This window comes from Globicephala melas, chromosome 1 (assembly GCF_963455315.2).
Source record: "Globicephala melas chromosome 1, mGloMel1.2, whole genome shotgun sequence".
Taxonomy (NCBI): Eukaryota; Metazoa; Chordata; class Mammalia; order Artiodactyla; family Delphinidae; genus Globicephala; species Globicephala melas.
This window is the reverse complement of record NC_083314.1, coordinates 33,282,986-33,301,485: the sequence shown is the minus strand read 5'-3', so window position 1 is coordinate 33,301,485 and position 18,500 is coordinate 33,282,986. Positions and strand designations below refer to the sequence as shown.

Sequence of the window (18,500 nt, the reverse complement as noted above, 5' to 3'; positions counted from 1 at the left end):
TTTTTCTTTTTAACAACAGGCAAGTAGTATTTTAGTTTTTTAAAAAACTTTAAAATAAAAAATTGTGATCCTGACCGTACTGTGAAACAAAATATTCCGAAATAAATACTTCTAAACTAAATTAATTTTTCATAGCAGGAATGTATGAGGAGGGAGGGAACTAAACCCAAACTGAGATGTAGTAAAATTTAATACCAAAAGGTACCAAGTTATCTTTGATACTTGTTCCCCGTGCCAACATCCCAAAGCACGGAGCAGCTTCGTAACTAATAGATCTTTCCGGATGAAGGAAAACAGAAGCAGCATTTTCTCCGGGTGTCGCTTTAAAACACTGGTTTTCAAACTTGAGGGTGTACAAGAATCAACTGGGAAATGTGCTGATTAAAATACGTATTCCCGAGCCCCAGCTCCTAGCATTCTGTTAGAGGAAGTCTGGGTGTGGCCCCCAAGTGAGCATTCTTCAAAAAAGCACTCAAGTGCCTCTGAGACAGATGGTCCGCAGCCCTGAAAATTACTGCCTTAAAATCTCGAAGACACCTCAATGTCACTCTCTCCGCCTCCCTCTTTCCCACCTTTCCTCCAAAGTGCCTCAGTCATCCTCATATTTTGCGTCCAATTAAGCATCGTCAATCTATTTCGATTTGGTTTGTAACCTGTTGGCCGACCTGCATCACGTCACTCCACCTCCATTTTTGTCCTCTGCTGATTCTCATCTTATAACCCTTCCTCCACCAGCCCTTCTTCCGCCCTGTGCGACCGTCCCCACGCCGCCACCCACGCCTCTAGCTCCTCCCGCCGGCTACCCCGGCTCCGGGGCCTGCAGAACTGGCCGCGCCGCGCCCGCTCCCCACTCTCCACTTCCCACCCCCGGCCTCCCGGCACCCCGCCGACTAAACCCAAAAGCCACACCTTACGGCCGCTCCATGAGTAGCTCCCCCGCAGAGCCCGGGGGGGAGGGGGCGTCAGTCACAGGCCCTAAGGCCTCAGCAGCATTTTGAAACGGCGAGTAGTGAGGGCGCAACTTCCGGCCTCGCCAACCCATCTCCCATAAGAGCTTCCGGTGAGGCCTCCAGAAACCATAGATGGGCCAACTGGATGGCTAGAGAGTCAGGAGGCTGAGCCGTCCCTACCATAGAGTAGATCCAGTCCGAGGAAAGAGAGTCGCAGGACCTGGACCACTAAGAGTTGTGAGGTTTCAAGAGACATCATTTGAGGAAATTGCAGGATCTTGTGATATTCATAAACATGTCCTGGGAGATCAAAAAACAGGGAGGGGAGAAAGCTAAAAGCATAATCAGAGGCCGCCTTTTCAGCTCTTCAGAAAGTTGAAAAGCCGCTCCCTGTGTTTCTCAGTGTTAACATTCATTCTTACTCCCCAGAGGTGGCTGGAGCGGAGAAACAGCATCCTAGTGTTGTCGCTAATTGGGTGAGAATAAGCCTAGTATATACACGAATCACTACAAGAAATGCTAAAAGAGAGATGCCAAGGACAATGAGGTGGAGCTTGTTTGGATCACACAACCAGGTCATCTAGCCTGCTTTCTCCCAATACAAAAGCACCTTCAAACCTCTCAGGCAGGTTGTCTTCAACCTCTGCCAGTGCCAACTGGCATGACCTCCCCCCAATACCTCATTTCGTTTATTTTAGGGTGATTCTAGGTGTTAGAGGAATTTCTGGGCTGAAATATGTTATTTTGCCATTTCTCTTGGTTTCAGTTCTGCAGTTTGGAGAAGAGTAAGGCTTTATTCTTTCCAATATAAGTACTATTGGTTTGGTTTTTTTTTGTTGTTGTTGTTTTTGCGGTACGCGGGCCTCTCACCGCCGTGGCCTCTCCCGTTGCGGAGCACAGGCTCCAGACGCGTAGGCTCAGCGGCCGTGGCTCACGGGCCCAACCGCTCCGCGGCATGTGGGATTCTCCTGGACCAGGGCACGAACCTATGTCCCCTGAATCGGCAGGCAGACTCTCAACCACTGCGCCACCAGGGAAGCCCCTATTGGGTTTTTTTGCAGACAGTTATCATGTCCCATCTCTAACTCTCTCTTTTGTTTTTCTGCAGGCTGAAAATCCCCTCAGAACCTTCAACTATTTATTTGCCATGGCTTCAAGCCCCCTTGCCACCCTTCTGAACAAGTACCTCTTTGTCCTATTTAAAATGTGGCTCCCAGAACCAGATACACACGCATGCAAAATAAAATGGGGCAATGACCTCTCTTAATTTGCACATTGCACCTTGCTCTACTTCTGGCATCACCTCCGACTTAGGTGGAGATCCAGAGTTTTGTAAATAAGCTGAAGAATTAATTCTTTTTTCACAGTTGTTCCCAGAGAGCTTTTTTAGGTGAACCACTGTCAACTATTTCTCCTCTCTTTTTCTGCAATTAATTTTAATTTTTGAAAAAATCCCAAACAGGAGTTTGTTTTGTATCTTTTAAATAGTACCTTGTTACTTTAGGTCCTTTCCTACTGTCTCCTGGACTGTTGGAATTGTGATCCTGTCATGTAATTCAGTTTGTCGACAAGTATTTGTTGAATATCTGCTGTGTGCCAAGCACCAGTGTAGAGGATTCTAAAACAAGTGACACCTGGAATCTGCCTAGAGGAGGCCTCAGACTGTCCAGGTAAAGAGAATGTGATAAGTGCAATGATGAGCTGCAGTTAGCCTTGTCTGGAGAGTCAAGAGAGATTAGCTCTTTCACTTTCGCATTTTGCAAATTGTTGATTAACATATCTAACTTATTTTCATTTAAAGCCTTGGTAAATACGTTGAATAGGACATGATTAAGAGTAGAGCTTTTCCCCTCATGGTTGACTCTGATTCATGATTAATTGTTCCTCTTCCAAGGTTGTTCTTAAACCAATTATCCCACCTACTAGAGGTCAACATCTGGAAACATTTCTCTGACCTTTCCCAAGGAGTTCATAAAACCTCATTAAATGACTTGCTATCATGAAAACAAATCATAACTATAGTATTTCTTCTACCAGTCAAGTAATCTTGCCAAAAAAGAAAATGAAATTGGCTTAACAAGCTCATAACTGACTCAGTGATCACCGCTTCCTTCTCTAAGAACTGTGCTCACAAACCATTTATTCAATAAAGAAACAGGAAATCTGGGTTTAGTCTAGCTATTCTAGAAATGAGAAAGTTACATAGGTGTTCAGTTTCCCAATCTGTAGCGTAAAATGGCTGAATCAGATGACTTTTCTAAGGCCCATTGCAGCTTTAAAGGAATTAGAAGCCAATATTATTGGTCTAGAGCCTTTCTTAAAAGTTATAAGGAGTGGGCTTCCCTGGTGGTGCAGTGGCTGGGAATCTTCCTGCCAATGAAGGGGAGACGGGTTTGAGCCCTGGTCCGGGAAGATCCCACATGCCATGGGGCAACTGGGCCCGTGCACCCCAACTACTGACGCCTGCGCACGTAGAGCCCGTTCTCCGAAACGAGAGAGGCTACCACAGTGAGAAGCCCGCGCACCGCAAAGAAGAGTAGCCCCCTCTCACCGCAGCTAGAGAAGGCCCGCGTGCAGCAACAAAGACCCAATGCAGCCAAAAATAAATAAATTAAAAAAAAAAAGTTATAAGGAGTTACTTCAGACATACAAAAAGGTATAATGAAGAATATGATTTCCTTTTCCCCACCATTCTTCCTATAGAACAATACTTTACCTATACAAAAAAGTTCCCTGCAGTCCCTTCTCCGATGGCATCTCCCTCCTTCAACTGCAGAGGGAACCATTATCCTGAGTTTGGTACTTACCCCTGCCATGCATTTCTTTAGACTTTTAGGTTATATACCTGTATATATTCCTTTCAAACATTTTATGCTTTAAAATTTTTAAAAATTTGTCTTCATGTTTGTCCCTCTGCACATTGTCTGTGTCCTAATCTCCTTTTCTCATAAGGACATCAGCCATATTGGATTAGGGCCCACGTGTATGACCTCATTTTCCCTTAATCATCTCTATAAAGGGCCTATTTGCAAATAGAGTCACATTCTGAGGTACTGGGGCTTAGAACTTCAACATATGAATTTTGAGAGGACACAGTTCAGCCCATAACAATAAATGAATACACCACCATTTTTTTTTATCCCATCTCGTCCTTTGACAAATATTTAGGTGTTTCCTATTGTTTGCTCTACAAACATTGCTGCTATCAACATTCTTGTATGTGTCTCTGTGTGTACTTTAGGGAGTAGAATTATTGGGTAATATACACATTATCAACTCAATTAGATCGTGATAAAGTGTTTCCAAGTGATTGTAGAAGTATACACTCCTGAAAGGAGTGTATAAGGATTCTGTTGCTTCACATTTTCACCAACACTTGTATAATAACAAGGTTTTTTAAAAATAGATGTGAAATGATTTCTCGTGGTGGTTTGATTTATGTGTCCATGATATTAGTAAGTTTGAGTATTTTTTCATATTTATTGACTACCCTTCTATAAATTGTCCATATCTTTTGCCCATTTTTCTATTGGTTTGTCTTTTTCTTATTGATTTATGAGTTCCCTATATAATCTGGATATTAATCCTTCTTAATTATATGTATTACAAATAACATCTTCAAATCTATAGCTTGTTTTCACTTTTTGAATGTTGTCCTTTGAACAGAAGTTTTTTAATGAAGTCAAATTTATTAATTATTTTCTTTATGATAGCTTATTTATTGTATATTATTTAAGAGGTTCTTTCCTGTCTATGAATCATAAAGACACTTTGTATATTTTCTTCTAAAAGTTCTAAATCTTTGCTTTTCACATTTAAGCCTTTAACTCATTTGTGGTGAATTTTTGTGCATGTTGTAATACAGAGATCCGATTTTACTTTTTCAATTACAAATTGAACAACAAATGTATGGCTCTATTATTGAATCTATAAACTGTGAGTCTATAGTTTCTTGAATTAATCTTTCCTTCCCATTTAACATAATCATTGAAGGTTTTGTAGAAGAATGGAGCCTTTAAGAATGAATAGGATTTCAAGAGGCAGAGGTGGGAGAAGTCGTTTGAAGAAATATGGCATAAGTGATGAGGAGAGGGAGGAAGAATTAGAAGACTGTCTAAAAACCAGAGAAAGAAAGAGTCTCCTTTGATTGAATTGTTGATTACTGTATAGAAGATTGGCACTGTATTGAATTACACTGTCCAATATAATAGCCACCAGGCACATGTGGTTTGAAATGTGGCTAGTCCTAATGGAGATGTGCTGTAAGTGTAAAATACACATCAGATTTCAAAGACTTAGTAGGAAAAAAATAATGTAAAATATCTTAATAATATTTTGTATTGATTACATGTCAAAATAATATTTTGATATATTGAGTTGAATAAAGTATACAATTAATTTTATCTGTTTCTTTTAACTTTTTTAATGTGGCTACTAGAAAATTTTAAATTGCATATGTAGTTTGCATTATATTTCTATTAAATGGTACTGGCATGGGATGGATTTGCAGGCTGGATTTTGGATTTTGAATGCTGCTATAAAAAGTTCCATGTGTTATTCAATAAGCAGAATCAAAGGGTTTTGAGCAAAGAAAGGTCAATCTAATATTCCTAATTTGATGACTCAACATCTCATCTACACACAGCCACTTTTAGAAACCATTCTACCATTAGCCCTATGTGGATGATTAGCTCTGGTCATTTGATTCTTACAGAGAATACTTACTATGGTAGTCCTTGTTATTGTTTTTACTGTAACATGAATGGAACAAATCTAATGTGTGTTCCTTTGAGTGAGAAACTGGGACATTAATAAGTCAAAATTTTTGTGTGTGTGTGGTTTTTTTTTTTTGTAGTACGCGGGCCTCTCACTGCTGCGGCCTCTCCCGTTGCGGAGCACAGGCTCCGAACGCACAGGCCTAGCAGCCGTGGCTCACTGGGCCCAGCCGCTCCGCGGCATGTGGGATCCTCGCAGACCGGGGCACGAACCCGCGTCCCCTGCATCGGCAGGCGGATCTCAACCACTGCGCCACCAGGTAAGCCCGAGTCAAAATTTTAATAGCTCCCCATTGCTTAGGGGATAAAGTTATTCTTTTGCCCAAATTATTAATAACTCAATATTGTCAGCTTTCTAAATTCTCTACATCTCCCTCCACTCCAGTCAAACATATGTTAAGCCTTAAACCGTAGCAACGTTTTCTTAGGTCAGTCTCCCAAGGCAATAGAAATAAAAGCAAAAATTTACAAATGGGACCTTACAAGCTTTTGCACAGCAAAGGAAACCATGAACAAACCAAGAAGACAGCCTACGGACTAGGAGAAAATATTTGCAAATGATGAGGCTGACAAGGGATTAAATTCCAAAGTATACAAACAGCCCACACAACTCAATAACAAAAAAACCCAACCCAATCAAAAAATAGGCAGAAGGGGCTTCCCTGCTGGGACAGTGGTTAAGAATCCACCTGCCAATGTAGGGGACACGGGTTCGAGCCCTGGGCTGGGAAGATCCCACATGCCGTGGAGCAACTAACCAGTGCGCCATGACTACTGAGCCTGCGCTCTAGAGCCCGCAAGCCACAACTACTGAGCCCGTTTGCCACAACTACTGAAGCTCGCGTGCCTAGAGCCCGTGGTCTGCAACAAGAAGAGCCCACACACAAAGCCCACACACCACAACGAAGACCCAGTGCGGCCATAAATAAATCAATTAAATAAATAAATTTATTTTTTAAAAAATGGGCAGAAGAACTAAATAGACATTTCTCCAAAGAAGACATACAGATGGCCAATAGGCACATGAAAAGATGCTCAGCTTCGCTAATTATTAGAGAAATGCAAATCAAAACTACAATGAGGTATCACCTCACACCATTCAGAATGGCCATCATAAAAAGTCTACAAATAAATGCTGAAGAGGGTGTGGAAAAAAGGGAACCCTCCTACATTGTTAGTAGGAATGTAAATTGGTGCAGCCACTATGGAAAACAGTATGGCAGTTCCTTAAAAAACTAAAAATCTAGTTGCCATATGACCCAGCAATCCCACTCCTGGGCATATATCCAGAGAAAACTATAATTCGAAAAGATACATGCACCCCAATGTTCATAGCAGCACTATTTACAGTAGCCAAGACATGGAAGCAACCTAAATGTCGATCGAGAGGTGAATGGATAGAGAAGATGTGGTAAATATATACAATGGAATACTACTCAGCCATAAAAAGAATGAAATAATGCCATTTGCAGCAACATGGTTGGACCTAGAGATTATCATACTAAGTGAAGTAAATCAGAAAGAGAAAGACAAATATATGATATCATTTATATGCAGAATCTAAAATATGATAGAATGAACTTATTTACAAAACAGAAACAGACTCACAGACATAGAAAACAAACTTATGGTTACCAAAGGGGAAGGAGATTGGAGGGATAAATTAAGAGTTTGGGATTAGCAGATACAAACTACTCTATGTAAAATAGACAAACAGCAAGATCCTAGTGTATAGCACTGGAATATTCAATATCCTGTAATAAACCATAATGGAAAAGAATATGAAAAAGTATGTGTGTGTGTATATATATCTGAATTACTTTGCTGTATACCAAAAATGAACACAACATTGTAAATCAAGTATACTTCAATAAAAGTACAAATATGTGTTAAGCCTTATAGACAGTATGACTATAGTTAACAATTCTGTCCTACATATTTGTATTGCTGAGAGAATAGATCTTGAAAGTTCTATTACAAGAAAAAAAAATTTTGTAACTGTGTGGTGACAGATGTTAACTAGACTTATTATGGTGATCATTTTGCAGTGTATACAAATATCAAATCTTTAGGTTGTGCACCTGAAACATGATGTTAAATGTCAATTTTAGCTCAATAAAAATTAATTTTAAAAAATATGTTTAGCAATTGTTGAAGGTTACGTAGTGTCAGAGAATGATGGAAAGAACAGAATCCATGAAGTCTGATCTTGTTATAGCTTTGCTATTAACTCTTTATGTAACTTCATGAATGCTTATTACATGTCAGACACTATTCTAAGCAATTTATGTAAGCTATCTTATTTCATTCTTGCAATCGTTTTATTGTCCTGAGACAGAGAAATCTCTTACTCAAGATCACAGAGTGGTAATAAGGATTCAAAAAGGGGCACCTAACTTCAGAACCCAGCCTTTACGTAGAGCATTTATCCTTTCAGTTTTTCAGTGTACATATATGCACACTTTAAAATTTTTTAAATTGAAGTATAGTTGATATACAATATTATATTAGTTTCAGGTGAACAACATAGTGATTCAGTGTTTTTAGAGATTATACTCTGTTAAAAGTATGAATGGAAGCCATTCAGACCATTATGTCTCTGTTAAAATTACTTCTGTTAAAGTAATTTCCTGTGCTGTACAATATATTGTTGCTTAAATTTTTTATTTGAAATATTTCCTAACTTAACAATATTTTACAATTATTCCCAAGTTGTGTTATTTTATATATGATTATTAATGGCTGCATATCATTCCTTATTAAGGCTGTACCATAATTTATATAGCCATTTATGTCATTTACAATTTTTTCCAATTAAAATGCTTTGACGTTCTCTCTTGTAATCAGGTCTTTTTGCACATCCCTGATTATTTCTTTAGGACAAATTCCTATGAGTGGAATTGCTGGACCAGAGCAATCACTTCTAAAGCAGTTGGAGTTAAGCAGATGGAATTAAGGCAAAGCAACATCAGCTAACGAAAACACTTTAATGTCTCACTCTAAGACCCACCGAGGGTAATTCTCTGCGCCAACCCCATAGCAAAGGGCAGTGCTCAGATTACTGGTGGCTGTGGAACAGAAGAGCCTCCAATGCCAAGATCAATAAAATGTCTTTCTGCTGGCATGTTCAGCTCTCCGCTCCGGTTTAGTAGGATTTCTGCCCTCAAGGCCATTGGGGGTGACCTACTCCAGGGTTTGCGTCATGTAAAATTACTTGGACTCCATTAAGGGACCTAAAGGACAATCCCGCTATCCCTCTGCAGGGTCCTTTCTCCCACTTTATACTACACAGTTCAATGCAATAGCTTCAGAACAGCACATCTCTATTCTCTCTTAGAGAGATTCATTTTTTGTTGTTATTGTCGGGTAGGTTTTAGAACTGATATCCACCCTATTATCAATAGCATAACAGATCTGGTGTCACTACAAGTCTTCAAAAGTGACATACCTCGCCGTTCTGTTAATCCTGGACCTGTTAGAGAGGTTACAAATCAAAGAAGTCTACCTAATAATGGTTATTGGGCACGTAAGTGTCTCGCAATTTTGAGTTAACTGGTAAGGCTGTTGAAAGGTGCATGATTTACGCCTTCTTGTTTTTCTTGGCGTATGAATACAGAGCTTTATTGGGTTTAAAACAGTTTCACAAAATGCCGGCGGAAGGAATCGATTACACAAGGTTCTTCCTTCTTAAGTAAGATACTGTAGCACGAATATTTTCTCACGAGAGCCCGGATAGCTCAGTCGGTAGAGCATCAGACTTTTAATCTGAGGGTCCAGGGTTCAAGTCCCTGTTCGGGCGTTTCGGTTTTATCGTTCTTTTCGTTTTTTGTTTTTTTGTTTTTCTCAAGTACTAGAAACGTGAAGGAAAAAAAAATCCTTCCCGCTGGGAAACTACCATGCAAACCCTCCATACTCGCCAAGAAATTGAGTGATTTGGGGTAGTCGCTTCTTTTTCTTCTCTGAGAATATGTTTATTTAGCATACTCTGAAACCAGTGAAAAATGAAATTAATTCTATTTAAGGTAGAAGTACGCTGTGGCATTGAGATTTTCGTATTTGTAGTAAGCTAAGAAAGGGACAAGAAAACGAAGAAACGCCCGAACAGGGACTTGAACCCTGGACCCTCAGATTAAAAGTCTGATGCTCTACCGACTGAGCTATCCGGGCGCCTTCTTGAAGCACTCTCTCTTCTTTTTACTTGATAGTATTCTAATAAATTTCTTCTCACATAGATTAAATTTAGGTTTTAATTAGTATTAAAGTATTTTTTTCAGCAAGATGAAGAAAAACATTCACTTTTCTATATTTTTCTCCATTTACTTAATGCATGTTTTCTTCAAGTTCTTTCATAGTTCGTGTTTTGTAAATTTCCAATATTTACTAAGCTCTCTAAAACCAAGCGGTACTAAATTACAGAGATGGGCAACCAAGACGAACATTAAAAATTCAGACAGCTGCAACCTCTTTTTATTACAATTCTTCTGTCTGCCATATATTACTTCCCTGATAGGACTTCTTAATTTTAGTTATATTCTACTGAACCAGATTACAGTATTTTTCCCATATTGTTAATGAACAATATATTTCCCTTCACTAGATGATGTAGCTGTTAAACAAGCATTCCTTAGCACAAAAGAAGGAAAGATACATTTGATTCATGAATAGAGGAGCTAATATAGGAAAGCAGAAGTGACTGTGGAAAGGTGGGTGTGAATTTAGATTGAGAGAAAGAGAGTTTTAATTTAAAGAGACCTTAATTAAAGAGACCTAAATTAAAGAGACCTTTAATTTAGATTTTGATTCAATTTTTGCCTTTCTCCCTCTTCCCAACAAGTTGCAGTTTTCAGGTCAGACTCACAAGGTGAATCCTCCTAAAGAAGTATAAGTGTGTACCAGTGGAACATGTACATGTGTACCAGCAACATGGAGTATTAAGAATAAAAATCTCCAGATAGCCTAGTTTTTCCTAAAATCAACTTCATCAACCCTGACGCATAGGGTGTGGAACACAGGACTATGAAATTTCAAGACTGATAAGGGAATTCATTTTTGTTTCTGGGAACTTGAGGCTTCTGAACACAATGAACAAAATTGCCCAGCCTCAGTTGTAGGAGTTTGTTTCCTACAATTGTCTGATTCTTTTAGAACAAAGACTAACAAACTGTGTGATCCTAAACAGGTCTGGGTTTCCACATCTATCAAATGAGGGAGATTGATTAGATGAACTGTAAATCTAAAATCTAAATCTAAAATTTTACTACTCTGTTACTTTTCCCACTGTGAATAAGATTAGAAGGAATAGACTCAAAATGCAACAGGAAAGAACAATTTAATTGAACAAACATTTATTGATCATCTATTATGGCTTAGGTTCTGTGCTGGCTCTAGAGTCAGAGATATATAGGACACGGATCCTGTTCACAGTCTAGGCAAGAAGGCAGACATTTAAGCAATTAATTTTAACAAAGTAATAAATGCAGTAATAAGAATTCAAGTGCAGAAAGTGGCAGGAGATGAGAATGGACAGAAAGGCCGTAGGTATAAAATGAGGACAGGGGTCCTTAAGTTTTCAGGATCGGAGTTGAGTTTCAACAAGTAACTGTCAGAGGTATGCAGAGGAAATTGTAATGAGCCAGACAGACATTTATTCAGACATTTCTTGAGCCCTCATGTGTTAGATACAGAAAAACTTTTTGCTCCGTTTGTTTGAATCAGATGTGGAAATGTATTATACCTAACTTTTTTTTAAGAAAGGGAAATGGTGTCTGTCCAGCGTCCTAAAGGGGCAGAAATAAAGTTGTTTCTTTTTTCCTGCCCAATGGCTTTGTTACATCATATTCCCTTTCCTCCAGGATAATAAAGCATTTGTTTAAATACACTGAGATTAACTCATGAATTGCTTATTGAGTACCTATTTCCACAGCAGTGAGCTAGACACAGTGGGAAGGAAAACAGTAAGTCTGGAAGGAAAATGAATGAAAATTGTGTTTAGGGAATGGTGAATAAATTAATCTGGCTGGAATGGAGGGAGGTAGAGAGGGAGTGAGGGGTTAGAGACAGCTGACGGGTTTATTTCATGCGAAAGAGAATAATTTTATCATATAGGCAACGGCAAAGTTTGAAAGTCTAATTGAAATTTGACTTGTTAACATTGTAAAGTCCAACCTGAGGTAGCATGAACTGAATCTGCTTTTGCTATGTTGCACTACAAAACGCCACCAAGTAGTGCTACCTTGTTCCTTTTTAGCATGAAATCTTCCCGGAGTGCTTCATCAAGCTTCTCATTCACATTGACTATCGAACTTAATTCTCCCACCAGGGGGCAGTCTAAACTCACAGATTCTATATTTGCGGAACCACGCCCCCCACCCCGCACCCCGCGCAAGCTAAATTTCTCCCACTAATTTTTAAAGCGACGCTCTTTGCTCTCCTACTCATCAGACTCAACGGTCTTTGAAAATCGCCATCACCTCTGTATCAGAGCTGGGAAAGGGAGGAAGAAAGGGGTCCCCAAACCAATGCCTGATGTAACTGCCTATTCAGAGACCCAGTAGTTCACCATCACTGTATACAGTCTTTGAAGTTTGAGACCATTACAAGGTACTGGGAAGATGCGTGGTACAGAGGAGTTGTTCTGAAAAGTCTCCTTTTGTGTTTTTGGCCTAATAACTCCAAACTGAGAGCAGCCTGGGTTTCTGGTGGGCTTTCCAAGCTCTCTTCCACTACCGTCCTCTCTGAGAACACAGCAAGGGTAGCAACTCAAGAATCTCGCACAGCACCGAGAGCTCAGACACTGACTTCCTTGTCATTCCAAAGGGCCTTTTCAGCTCTGCCCTCCTAGATGTCTCTGCTGCACTTGTGTCCCCATCCCTCTTTCCTGACACTTTCTTCTATCCTCCTTTCTGACACTCTGAGGTCTCATTTCTTCCTGCTATCAACCTGGCTATTTCTTCTTGATGATCTCTTTTGCAGGCCTCTTCCTTCTCCTATATGCCCACCTGGGTGATCTCATATACGCCCATAACTTTATGGATCATCTATGAACTGAAGAGTCCAAAATTGATATCACTTGTCCACACCTTTACTTTCAATTTAGTTTCATAAATCCAAAGTCAGCTAGACATCCCCACCTAAACATTCTAGAGACACTGCAGATCCAACATGTCCAAATTAAAGTCATGGTTGCTCGCCCCACACCTGGGCCCTGTCTTACTACAGTCCTACCACCAATTCCTAAGGCATTAAGTGGGGAGTAATTCTACATTCCTCCCCCTCTCTGATGATCCCTACGTTCAATACATTATCAAATAGTATTGATTTTTGACTTCCTGACTCTCTCTTGTATCTGTCCTTTCCTTCTCACCCCCCCCTGCCCCAGCTTTGAGATTCTCTGATCTTGCACTCTGAATGTAGACAGGGCCTCCCTGTCAGAGCTCCAAGCCAGTACTCCTAACCTAGCAGGATGCCAATGGCATACTCCAATTTGAAGAAACAATTTACAAAGGGCTGGCAGGGTATAGCACAACCACAAGGAACAGTGTGCAGTACCCAGACACCAGCAGGAAAAGGAGTTTCCACTCCCTGGATTGAAAGTCAAAGGAAGGGAGTAAGTGATTATGTAAATTAAAGAGAGAAGAGGAAAAGGAAGAGGGAGGGAGAGGGGCTGAGAGGGAGGGGGAAGCACCTGGAGGGAAGCTGTGATCTTTGGTTGAGGGTGGCAGCCAGCCCACAGTGAACCCAAAGAGAAGGATCCTGAGGAAGAAATATCCAGACCTCTTTGACCTCCCTCCTCCCACTCTCCTGCGGTGGCTCTCCACTGGCCCACCCCTTCTAGGAAGCCAGAGGGCCAAGAGTGGATCTACAGGGGCAAAAGGAAGAAAGACATGCAGTGTGTCTTCCAAGTCCTCCTGTGTAATATGCACGTCACTGATCACATCACTCCCAGTCTACACCCTGGGTTCTCTGTGGCCTACAGGACAAACCTAAACTTTTTGATATGCCCTGGTTGCTCTTACAACACAAAATTTTCTCCCTACCAAAATGCTTTATAAAGCCTTTAATATGATCCCCCAGTGACCCAGGCAGGCCTGTTTCCTGTTAGCTCTTCCCTGAAGACTCTTCACTCCAGCAAATTTGGAGCACTGGTGGCTCTATGCTACTCTGTTCTCTTAGGCTTCTGAGCTTAGCCTGATGACAGGCACGCAGTAAGCTGTCACAAATATTTGTGTTGTGATCAAGCAGCGAATGAGTGAGTGAATGAATGCATGTTTTTATCACCTGTGGCTCTTGAGGATCAGGAATAGCATCATGTAGACATCATGCTACATGTAGAGCATGCTGCCTGCGGTCATCAGAATGGTCCATTACGTTCTCTCCTTTGATCTTCACAACAGCCCTGAGTGGTAAGCGAAGCTGATGGAACTATTGATGCTCAGAGGGTGAATTGGACTACCCAAGGTCACGGCACAGTGGGTAGAAAAGAAAACAGGAGCCTCTGTCACATCTCCTTTCATGAGCTTCTCCTCCCATTGTCTCATTCAAGGTTGCCTGCAATTAAGGGTCCTTTGCATTTGCCCAGATTTCACCTTATATGAGAACAGAACAATATCTATCCCAAGAGATCCTTCTGAATAATGAACTCACTTTTTATATTGCTTTCTTCCCCTACATAGGACTTCCTCTGGTTATTCAAATTCCCTTCCCAACAAATATTTATCCTCCTTTGAGCTCTGGAGTCTCTTCCAATTCTATAAGTCTATGAATCTAAGACTTGTGTTGGGTTTGTTGAAGTCTCATATTAGTGAGGAAATTTTAAAAGGCCCCTGATCTTTTTAAAAAGGCCTTTCCGACACCCTTAAAAAAAAAAACCACAAAACTCCAGTGAACCCCAAACGGGCTGGAATAATAGCTTTTAACAAATATTTAAAAGCTACTAGGGGCAGCTTTGCAGAGAAGCTGTAGAAGGGGCAGGTTTGCAGATGTTTCCCTGGGAACCCCGGCTGCAGAGTCCTGGGTATCTGATCAGAGGCTGGGAGTCTTGAGCCTTAGATACCTGAAGGGGACTGCAGGGGAGGGAGGCTGAGAACCAGGTGTTGATCATAGTCTGGCAAGAAAGAAAGAAGGAGGGCCCTGGGGGAGAACAAGATTCAAGTTTTGAGGAAAATGTACTTTGAGATCAGAGATCATAGTTATTATGCAAACCAAATGCAAATGAGGATCTGGCCAATTATTTGTTTCTTTGGGTGGAGCCCTTAGGAAAATTCTTCTAGAGACCACTGCTCAAACAAAGGTACTGAGTCAAAATTTTAAGTATAACACACTATGAAAGATTTTTTTCCCCTGCGATATTTGGGTTGAAGGACCTACTACCGCCGCTCCCCCCTCAGGTTGTAGATTGCTATTTTCTGGGGCTCGGGTCAGAAGACCCACTAGGGCGAATAGAAAAACGAATGAGTTTGAATGTGCAAAGCGCCGAGACAGCTTCCCCCCACCGCCACCTCCATCCTCAAGGTAGGGGTTCTTTCCGGCATCTCTATCTTAATGATGGGGGGAAATTCCGCAAACCGATAAATGGACCTCAAAACTCTGTCATTTCCAGTAGAATGATTTGGCATTCATCTGACACAGAGCAAAGGGGTCCCAGCAGGGAAAAGTAACGACCATCTGCAAAAACCCTCACGCGAGTGGGAAGTGGAAATCTTGGCTCTTGGATTCCCGAAGCACAACTTGACGCCAGCGCTTTTCTCTTCCCCCACGTACTGGAAGAGGAGGGAGGAAGGAGGGAGGGAGGGAGAGGAGGAGAGGAGAGGAGAGGAGAGGGGAGGGGAGGGGAAGGGACGGGAGGAGAGGGGAGGGGAGGGGAAGGGACGGGAGGGGAGGGGAGGGGAGGGGGAAGGGAGGGAGGTCAGGGTTCCAGGACCCGCCCCATCCTCCCGCTCGCGGCGCAGTGGGCGCTGCGGGCTGGAGCCGCGGCTGGCGGCTGCCTGTCCGCGCCGGGTCTGGCCGAGTCTCGCGTCGCCGTGCAGTGCGCCAGGTCTCCGGGAGATGGCTTCTCCCCTCTCGCCCGCTGCTCCCGCTATTGTCTCACCTGGGGTTGCCTGACTCTGCGGGCTCGCTCACGCTCTCGGCCTAGAGGACTCCCCGCCCCCGCCCCCCCGCCGCTGCGAGCTGGTCCTCGCGACCTCTCCTGCCTCTTTGCCGCCCCGGGAACCCTGGGGCCGGCGCCCGCCGCGTGCAGCCCGGAGGGGGAGCGGCCCGGGAGGAGGCGGTGCGCGGCCGCCTCGCGTGGGTGCCGGAGCCGCCCGGAGCCGTGGAGCCAGCAGCCCAGGTCGCCGAGCACACGACACGTCGGGTTTTGCAGGAAACCCGCAGTGAGCACAGGTAAGACGCGCACCCATCCGGGAGCACCGGCCCGGGGTCTGCAGATTTCCCGCAGAGTGGAGCGAGCGGAGGTCAGGGGCTCTCCCTCCAACATGGCAACAGCCGAGGGGCAACAATGGAAGGAACCGAAGGTTCCCGGTGGCGGGACGCAGACGCGGTGGGAACGGAGCTCCAGTCCTGGCGCCGAGCAGGTTGCCAGCCCCCACTGCCTGCCCGCTCCAGAGGTTTCGGGGCGTCTCGGACCCAGGGCACACTCTTCCCCACCCCTTTTCTTCTAAACACACTTCCTGGCTCCCAGCTGCTGCAAGGCGACCTGAACCAGCCAGTGGTTTTGGTATTTGTTTGTTTGTTTAAAATGAGAAATAAAAAGCAAAAACTGCCCTGGAGTGAGGGTGGTGGTGGGGTGCTTTCTCTTAGAGTGGGTGGAAAGTCAGCATCTAGCCTGGGAAATATATACATTTTTTTTAGCCAGATGGATAGTAGAATTGGCTTCTCCCTTATAAGGATACTGCAGCAAAAGGAGAAAGCTTGGGAGAGGGAGAGGGGCCCCCAGGCCTGAGTTCCGGAGCCTTGGGGGAGGCGCTGCTCTCCTGGCCTGTACTTGTCTCTCGTTTTCAGCTCCGACATCGGTGGCTTTGACGTTGGGGGGCAATCGCAGCCGCAGGAAGCCCAAGGGAGGCTGCCAAACTGGGATGGGGTGGGGTGGGGTGGGAAGCCCAGGGGCTTGGCAGGTTCCTGGTTTGTGGGAAGAGGTTACCAAATGTATGAGGTTAGTGCACACACCCTAGTTGGCTGAGGGGCGTGTGTGAAGAATCTGCCATTGCTCGTACCCCTTCAGGCCAACCTTTCTCTCCATCTCCAACCCCTTGTGGGGTCTTTGTGGCTTCCCTGCCCCAGTCCCACCAGTCGTGCCTGGGGTGGAATCTCTATTGTCTCGGCTGCCCTGATGTTTTTTCTCAATTGTGTTGGAGAATTTTGTACCCTGTGCAGGCTGGACCCAGCATGGCCCAGATTCCTTAGCACACAACTACCCAGGATCCCAGAAGTGGGCCAACATGCCCCTCCTTCTCTCTCTAAACTACCTGACTATCTGGGTTGTGGCCAAGCAGATGTAAGTAATTTGCACTGAATTCCAACCCTGTATCTGTCGCTGAATGAAAACTTACTGTATTGCTGCACTAGGCCTTGGAAAGATATTGGAAGAGAAATGGTCCAGGGCGTGGCAAACCTGATTCCCAAATACTCCTCCCTCCCCAGTTCTAGCTTTGGATCCCAGAACAGAGAGGTTATGATGCTTCAGAACTGAAGCTTCTTCAGAGCCTGGCGGTCCCATCTGGGGTTGTGTCCATGGAAAAATTAAGTCGAGGCACAGTTTATAGCTCTGCCTGGCCGCCAGCATCTGAGGAGATGGTGGCTCTGAGCCGGAACCCTGGACTGAAGCTGTGGCTGCTTCTCCTTTGGCCTTTGGGTGAGCCAAGGTTTGATTTCCATGGCTCTGAATTTACTGCTGAGTGTGCATGGGTGTGTGTGTCTGAATCTGATCAGACTCTCAGCCCTGGCCAGAAGGGAGCTTGTCCATTTCCCTCTCCCTGGAAGCATTGGTGAGGGAGGCCCACAGGGTGTGCTGGGGTGAGGAAGGTTCAGTTTATCTGGGTCCTCAGGCTTTTCCCTGGGGCTCTCCTTTGGGATTGTCCTGGAATACCTGTGTCCTTGGCCATGATGTAGTGGTGCTCTAGCAGATACTCCACACCCTTGTGGGCCTTTGGTCTCTCTGTGGTGGCCCCACCCCACCTAGGCCTGGCCCTTTGCAGGCATCTCATGTGTATGGTCATTCAGCCTGGACAGCCCTGCTAGCCAGCAGGAATAAAAATGAGGGATCTCTGTTCCCTTTAGGGGTTTGTAACTGGCCATAAACTTCGGGCCCCTCCTGTTCCCAGGATGTGAACTTGGACATGATAATGCGAAATAGTAGAGAAAACAGTGGACGGGTTCAGCGTCAGGAGGCTTCCTAGCTGTGTGAGCATGGACAACTTGTGAACCTAGGACTCAGTTTGCATATCTGTAAAATGGTGAAAAATATACCCTTGGCTCATAGGATTGTTTTAAGGATGAAATACACTGCTTACCATGAATTGAATAAAATCATGTATGCAAAAGCACTCTGAAAACTGCAGAGTACTATACAAATGTAGGTTATTCATCATGAGTTTAGTCTCAATAATGAGGGAGGGAAAGTTGGTGGGGATGGGGGGGAGGGGTGGGAGGAAAGGGATATGAAATAGAGAATGTTCTGGAACCTTTCTTTTCTGACTAAGGGAAGAGTGATTGGACAAGGCCAAGGTAACTATTCTTTGGGTATTTCTCTTTAAAGGATTGGTAGAATGGGAACTGGGAG

The 18,500-nt window shown here is 43.4% G+C and overlaps 2 protein-coding genes and 2 non-coding genes across 19 annotated transcripts in view; 2 read left to right on the top strand and 2 right to left on the bottom strand.

The window, feature by feature from the left end:
• MDM4 (MDM4 regulator of p53) overlaps nt 1–1,015 on the bottom strand; it is a 56,924-nt gene extending 55,909 nt beyond the window's left edge. For all 12 annotated transcript variants that reach the window (XR_009560620.1, XR_009560575.1, XR_009560591.1 and 9 more), the window contains exon 1: nt 910–1,015. The gene's annotated coding sequence lies outside the window, so the exon portion shown is untranslated. The remainder of the gene's footprint in view (nt 1–909) is intronic.
• An 8,436-nt stretch (nt 1,016–9,451) lies between these two features.
• TRNAK-UUU (transfer RNA lysine (anticodon UUU)) lies at nt 9,452–9,524 on the top strand. Its single transcript has one exon. It is a non-coding gene; the product is annotated as a tRNA-Lys (tRNA).
• A 295-nt stretch (nt 9,525–9,819) lies between these two features.
• TRNAK-UUU (transfer RNA lysine (anticodon UUU)) lies at nt 9,820–9,892 on the bottom strand. The gene has a single exon. It is a non-coding gene; the product is annotated as a tRNA-Lys (tRNA).
• Nucleotides 9,893–15,636: 5,744 nt separating this feature from the next.
• The window catches only part of PIK3C2B (phosphatidylinositol-4-phosphate 3-kinase catalytic subunit type 2 beta), a 61,672-nt gene continuing 58,808 nt past the window's right edge, over nt 15,637–18,500 (top strand). For all 5 annotated transcript variants that reach the window (XR_009560456.1, XM_030872737.2, XM_060290872.1 and 2 more), the window contains exon 1: nt 15,637–16,105. The gene's annotated coding sequence lies outside the window, so the exon portion shown is untranslated. The remainder of the gene's footprint in view (nt 16,106–18,500) is intronic.